Genomic DNA, 7,860 nt, shown 5'->3' with positions numbered 1-7,860 from the left:
GGTAAGGAGGGACCCCTCACTCATCCCATGGTTAGGGCATGATGCTACAAGGCTCTTAAACCTGTCCCAATAATTGCAGAAATTCTCCTCATGTCCTTGCGTGATTCCACTAATCTGCTTCCTCAAAACAGTGACCTTTGAGGCAGGAAAGTACTTCGTAAGGAACTCGCCCTTCATCCTATCCCAAGTGTTGATAGTCCCAGCAGGCAGCTCAAATAGCCAAGTCTTGGCCTTGTCCTCCAAAGTAAAGGGGAATGCCTTCATCTTCAAGATATTGATATCAGCTCCTTTAGGGCACATACTCCCACAGACAAACTCGAACTCCTTGAGATGCTTATTGGTGTCTTCACTACTCATCCCATGAAACTTGGGTAGGTGATGCAGAAACCCACTCTTTAACTCAAAATCATCATTAAGCCCCTCTCCTGGTTCTGGATAGGCAATGCATAAGGGCGCAGCACCCCCACCTGTAGGATTAGACAGTTGCCTAATAGTCTCAGCCATTGGTGCTTGTACTTGCTCAACACGGGCGTGCTCTTCCTCTTCTTCCTCTTCTGTATTCGCAACGTCCTCTTCAGTGACCTCCTCTTCCTCCTCTTCAAAGACTTGTTCTTCTCCTTCTTCAGAATGGTCAGGTTTGTTGATCTCCTCGGTTGATCTAGTTGAGGAGTTATAACCTGAATAGTTAGAGTCCTGAGAATCCCTCCTTTCTAGAAGAGGGCGGTCTGAAAAAGTGAGTTCTGCCCTTTGCTTAGCACGTTCCAATTTCTCAAAGAGCTCCTTAGTCTTATCAGAGACAGTGGACATTCATGGACCTTTAAGACCAAATCAAGTGTTAGTAACATATACAAGGTTCGAAATACAAACATTATGTCTTTCCTACTTTCTAAGTTACTTTTACATTTACATACTTAGGTACTGGAACAGAGGACCTCGTTTGTGCAATGGGACTATAGAACAGCTACCCTTGACAAGGTCATGTTTAATCCAATATACCTTAAGCATGTCACATAACATTTTTTATTTTTTTTTTATCTTTTTTTTTAAGTTTGTTATAAACTTAGTTAATATCTCAATTGATTCCAAGTTGTAAGTCGAGCCCAATAGAAACCACTACTATTGGTGAGATACGATATAGGGATAGTCGCCTAGACATAAGTCTCTTTCCTTTGTTTCAGAAGGCCGGATGGCCAGATTAAGAGTTAAGTGAGAGGGAGGACTCATTTTGGTGATACTACGGAGGCTACTCCCTCATTGAGGTTTACGCCCCTTTCGGCTACTCCCACATAGTGGTTTACGCTCATTCTATAGTATCTCTGAGATCCAATTTGAACCCATCACCCAGGGTCTCAACCTAAGACACCATCTGTAATGCCCCTTACTCAGTTTGGAAATTAACTCATGTGTTAGACTGTTCTCCAAATGCTAATAAAGGCCGCCCTCAACCTCAAGAGACCTTAGAAAGGTACTAATGAAGGGTTTAGGCCAATATTAACAAAAGGGCCCTTGTCTACTCATACGAGATTGTACACACTTACAACAATTAAGTATTTAACTAAATTCATGACAACATACAATTTACAACAATTAAGTATATTAATCTAAGTGAAACACATACAATTTACAACATGCTTTAAAAAAAAACTCATTCTACAATTTACAATATGCTTAAAAACTTCTACAAATTGTACAACAATTATAAAAGACATGCTTAATTTCGTAACACTCATAAAACTTAAACTAAATCACAATTATAGCTTGGCCAAACATAAATTGCAATTTGTCACCATTCCACAAGTGTAGAACAAAAATTGAGCATGCAGTCTATATACAACAAAATCGATGACACTTTAAACATTGGAGATTTTAACAATCCCCGGCAACGGCGCCAAAAATTGATGCAGCTAAAATAGCCTCACAATTTAACCCTGCAAAATGTAGTTGTCAGTATAGGATAAGCAGGGATCGTTCAGTCCGGGGATTGTAGGGTACACCTACACAAAAAGGTCAATTAACAAATAAAAGAATAAAATGGGGGTTTTGAGATTTGGTTCCTAATCTACTTAAAATAAAAACAAAACAAATAAAACTATATACAATGATCGACTTCCCTAACCTAGACCAATTCCACTCAGAAATTACTAAGTGTAAAAACAGAAAATTCATTTCAACATGCTACAAAAATGTGCCCATCTTAAACGCTTAGATAAGAGCCCAAATGAAAAGCCTCAGCGGATCAATCCATTTATCCGATTCGTTCTAATGTAGGTTTGGATCAGAAAAGTCCTTACCAAGCCTAATACTACTAATTTTCGAAAACACTCAGCGTAATTCTCTTAACTAGTAGTATTATCTAACCCTCGAATCAACGTACTCATACGTGCAAATTAACCATTACACATAGAATTTAACACGTAATTTCCAGAATCATCTAACCATTGAACATGATTTTTACCACTTTTTAGAACTAATTGCTACTTGTTTAACTCAGCGCCTTAACAAATAACAATTACCCTTGGCAAATTAAGCAAACACACAAGAACTCTCACCATTATTCTAGCATGCAAACTTATGAACCTAACTCTGAAAATTACCTAAACACATAAAAGGGCACAAGATTTTAAAATGCATCATAAAAGAATTCTCGAAAATTAACTCAATAATAAACTGAAAATCTCAAAAATATTAATAAAAATATTCTGAAAATTTCATGTCTCCAATTACACAACTCGCAAATCCAAACACACAAAACCGAAATAAAAATTGTAAGTAGAGTCATAGTTACACTTTGAAGCTTTCCTCAGCGGCTTGGCAACAAGGTGATGAACTCGTCTCTGCTATGGTGGTGGAGCGTCCTTGACTCAGCGCCTAAGAACTTCGTAGAATGATGGATGGATGGTGGTCACGGTCTTGTAGGTGTTGGAGATTTGAGGAGTGAATTGGGCAGAGTCTTGGAAAAGTTTTTGGCCAGGAAGTGATAGGCCCGGAAGTGATCTTGGCTAGGAAGTGATGGAAATTCTGTTCTGGAAGTTGCCTATTTATAGGGGAGCATTGGTTGGCTTTTGTCGATCATACCCTTCATCATTGGACGGATGGGATTGCATCATAATTCCTTTAATTTTCCAACTGAAAACGTCTCCTTTATGGCCTTAACTCCTCTCATAATGGGGTCTTTTAACAGCTGAAACGTCTTTCTCCTTTATTCCCGAACTGAAAACGTCTTTTCTCCTTTATTTATTTTCCAGCTGAAACGTCTTTCTCCTTTATTTCCCTTCTTCATTGCTTGGTCAAATGTCTTAAATGCTTTATTTTATGACTCCATCGTTGTTATTTCCAAGAGTTCCACCAGCCAAGGTTTCCTACAACAAGCAGGAGAATATCAGAATTTTCTAGAGAAAATAAAGGGAATTAATGTAAAGACCGCAAAAAACGTCGACGGTAAGGAATCCTGATCCCGTTAGGATTTTTTTCATAAATTTTCCATTTTGCGCCTATTTTACGCCAAACACTGTACAAGACTCTTAAACTGACTCGATGACTCAAAACACGAAACTTAAGGGAGAAACAAGTCTAAAATGGGGCATATACTCAATAATATCGTCGCACTTTATGCTCCTATCAGATCCACCAGAAGCTGCATCTAGCATGTCCCTTTCCAAAGGTATGAGACCATCATAAAAGCAAGTGAGCAAGGTCTAATCCTTCATGCCATGTTGAGGGCATTGAGTGATAAGAGACTTGAACCTCTCATAGTATTCTGCGTAGGACTCATCTTACCCTTGTTGAATGCCACTTATCTTCTTCCTAAGCATGATGATGCGAGATGTAGGAAAGTATTTCTCAAGAAACGCCTTCATCATGTCTGCCCAAGAAGTAATCCGTCCACTAGGCAACTCATAAAGCCATTGCTTTGCCTTGTCAGCCAACGAAAATGGGAAGGCTTTCAACTTCAAAATATGCTCATCCGCTCCTTGAGGCTTCATACTAGTGCATATGAACTGGAATTCCATCAAGTGGTTGTTGGGATCTTCCATAGAGGGTCCATGGAAGGTAGGAAGACGATGAAGCAACCCAGACTTCAACTCAAAATCAGCTGTTAATCCCTCAGCTGCAGCAGGGTAGGTTATGCAGGTTGGCACTCCCCCAGGTGGGATGACAGATGTAGAGAGTTGCCTTATGGTGAGAGCCATTGGTGGTGGTGGTGGTAAAATCAAAGGGAGAGGGGCGTTGGGTGGTTCTTGATGTGGTGAATGTGGGGTATGTGGTGGTGATTGATCAGATGAAGTGATTGAAGCTGCTGATCCTCCTTCTGTTCTGTTCCCTTCACTATCCAATTCAAGTTCACGAATTTGAAGTGGAGTAGAGACTTGAACGTCAAAGATGTCCGAGTTCTGCTTTAGCTTTGCAATTCGTTCTTGGATGACGTGAAGGGGCGTTTTGGTGTACTTGGGTGGTTCAGACGATCCAGACATTCATTGATCTGTAGTAAAACAAAAGAATAAAGTTAGTAAGGTATAAACAAGACGTGGACCAAGGTGCACACATTAAAAACGTCACATATATATAAGCATACACATGGCCAACGAAAATTATAGTGGTTAGTTACAATCTTTTCCAACTTTCGAATTAATCAACTTCAATAAGAGATCTTGTAAGTCAAAGTGTAGACGTGCGGCCCAGAGATTCTAATGTTAATACAAGTCTCCCCCCCTCTATCTTTTGGTAACTCTTTTCACACAGAGCCAGGTAGTAGAGGAACGATTTTGGCGGGGCTACTCCCACATAGTGGTTTACGCCCTCTTGTAAGCACTTCTCGTATCCAATCAACCTAGACACCCTGTGTTACTAAGGTGCGCCTACTTAATAAAGAAGGTTGCTTGACAAGTAATAATAAAAGAACTCTCACCTATTCTGTTATGACTTTCTTTCTTCTTACCAAAACCAATTATCTCAAAAATTGTCAAGTATATGACTTTAATAAAACATCATGGACTATTGTTTTGGACGTGCGGCCCAAGTCCTTGTCTCCACACATATTTCTTCGCAAATCCTTTGGGCAACCTTACTGAAATGGCCAGTGCGGGGGAGGACGAGCACGAGAGGTAGAAACCATTTTGGCACAAGCTACTCCCACATAGTGGTTTACGCTCGTTTGATTGCCTTTCTGATTTCAAAACCCGTCATGAACGTTGTCCCCTTCCTAGTCACCATCTCACATAGGCTATACTTACTAGGATAAGGGAAAAATTAAGTGCAAGACATTTTTTCAAGTGTTAACAAAAGCCGCCCACAACCTTAAGAGACCTAAATTAGGTGCTAATAAGGGGTTAAGGCTAATGTCAACAAAAGAAACTTCACCTATTCCATAATAGTTCATAATCCCTTACCAAAATCATACCTTAGTGGCGTTTTCATCACATGAAGACTTTTCAATCCCCGGCAACGGCGCCAAAAATTGATACGTGCAAAAGCATCGTCAATTTAAACCCTGAAAAATATCATCGTTAGTATAGAGCAAATAGGGTATCGTTCAAAACCGGGGATTGAGGGTGCTAACATGTGAGAACAAATTAAAAGAGAAAGAATATACAATTTACGAAAATTAAAAACATTTTATTTTATTTATTTATTTTATTATCTACATGAACATGCTACCTAAAAAATCTAAGTTAATTTTAATTATTTACAAATATACAAGAACACAAAACATAAAAGATTGGGGGGGGTTTTGAAGATTGAAAACAGAAATTTTAGAAAACATTAAAAAGTAAAAATCGTTTCTATACAAAGGTGGGAAAAGAAGAACTTTCGAAAACAATTCATCAAGAACAATCAAGATCAATTCATTCATGCATCCCTTAATCTTTATTAGTTATCATGAAATAATATCAACCAAGACACAAAGATCAACGCAACCAATGTCCCTTTTAACTTTCTTTCTTAGGTCAAATCGAAATAGCAACGCACCAAGACAATTTTATTTTGAAAAGTCGACATCACACAATCAAAGCAACTCCGTTGAAAATCCGTTTTCAAATCATTAAGTTCAAGAAAGAATTGATAAACATGCAAATCCAAGCACGTCACAACTTATCATTACATGCATAATCTGATTTCGACTCAAAGCAAGCCTTTACTACTTATTCGAATTAGAGTTTACAAAGCATAAACCTAATTACTAGCTCATAACATGCCAGTATTCCTTTATTGGCCATTAAGACAATAGTTACATGCGTTTACCACAAAATCAGATTATTATTCCATTAAGTTGACAACTAACAAGACTTAAGAACACACAAACAAATCAAACATTGAAAATCATATCAAAATTGAATTCGAAAATCAGAAAGTTAACTCATGGTTTCGGTTTTTACACAAAGAAAATCAAAACAGAAATTCTATCTAACAAGTTACAAAACCGAGAAGAAAACATAGGTGGAGATGGTATGAACAACCCTTATACACGTCCCAAGGTCCAACGCAGATCCAAGGCGGCGGCACAAGATGAAGATCACGGCAAAGGATGGAGGATGGCACGGCTAGAACTTCCAAGATGCGAAAACCTGAAACTCAAGAGCAAACCGGTGAGAATCGAAATTGTGGAGAATATGTGTCTACCTTAAGACGTCTAATACACTAGTTATATATAGGAGAACGTCTCAAGGCACTCCCAATTCGTTTCTACTTGGTTTCTCCAAAGTTGTGTTGATTTAGGACTTCTTTGGCACAAAGCAGATTTCCGGGAGTCTTGACCTCAGTGCACTAAAACGGCCATAACTTCTTCTAGAAAATAGATATCGACGAGCTGTAAAAAGTTCTGGAAACTAGACATCTGTAGCTTTCCAACCATATAAAGATCATAATTTTCTGAACTCTGAACGATTTTCTATGCTCCGTTGAAGTTGACTGATCTGCACAGGCAGATTTCCGAATCTGTAATGGATTTGACTTTTAAAGCACAACTTAAGTCCAACTCGATTTTCCTTCACATCACGTGCCTCTCACATGTCTTCGACGCCTTATTGAAGAATGAAACGTCAAGAACTCCCTAGAACCTTCAAGAATCTCACGGCAATTCCAATCCATACTCAACTAGAAATCCAAACTCCATATTGCTTTGAAATCCGAATTCCTTGTTGCTTTCTCTTCCATGTGCACGGCATATATCTTCTTGAGACTTCTAGATACTTCATGAACGTTCCAAGGCTCTCCTAGTATGAGTAGAACTCCATATGCAAGTAGGTTTCCTAGTTGAATACTGCTTTCTTTTCTGCGATGCTTCTACACTCTTCTGGAACCTTCTTGAGTAATCCTTATCCAACAGGGACTCCTTGTCATACTAGTATTCCTTATCTGAGTAGAATTGGGTTTCCTTGTCCAAGTAGAACTCCTAGTCCAAGTCAGCTTCAGACTCCTACTCCAACTGGGATTCCTTTTCCTAGTCAAACTGGGAAAACTTCCATTTCTTCATTTCTTTCCATTTCTGCGCCACTTGTGCCTTCCTTAGCCATTTTTGGACTTTGAGACTCCATTTACACCTGTAAAACACTAACTAAGTTAAATTGATCAAGATAAAGAAAATAACTTAGCAAAATATAGGGTTTAAACATTATAAACGTCGCATTTTATGCTCCTATCATAGAGGCACCCTAGGAATTACCACCATTGCCATATAAACTTGTGTCCCTATTTATGCCCGTCGTGGGACCCCCCTAGATAAGCCCCTTTGAACCTACATTAAGCCTTTTCGTTCATCACCTTTAAAAAATCCTTAACCATGAGCTTAGTATAGTTACAACCCTACCCTTTGTTCTAAGAACTTAGTGGAGCTATCTTTTGAGACATACTACATGGGTTTGG

At 38.8% G+C, this 7,860-nt stretch overlaps 1 non-coding gene across 1 annotated transcript; it reads left to right on the top strand.

Annotated features, from left to right (window-relative positions):
- Positions 1-3,705: 3,705 nt before the first annotated feature.
- Positions 3,706-3,812, top strand: LOC133719091 (small nucleolar RNA R71). The gene has a single exon (XR_009850820.1). It is a non-coding gene; the product is annotated as a small nucleolar RNA R71 (small nucleolar RNA).
- The last annotated feature ends 4,048 nt before the right edge of the window (positions 3,813-7,860 follow it).

The sequence above is a fragment of the Rosa rugosa genome, chromosome 6 (genome assembly GCF_958449725.1).
Source record: "Rosa rugosa chromosome 6, drRosRugo1.1, whole genome shotgun sequence".
In the NCBI taxonomy this organism is placed as follows: domain Eukaryota; kingdom Viridiplantae; phylum Streptophyta; class Magnoliopsida; order Rosales; family Rosaceae; genus Rosa; species Rosa rugosa.
This window is presented reverse-complemented; position numbering and strand designations above follow the sequence as displayed.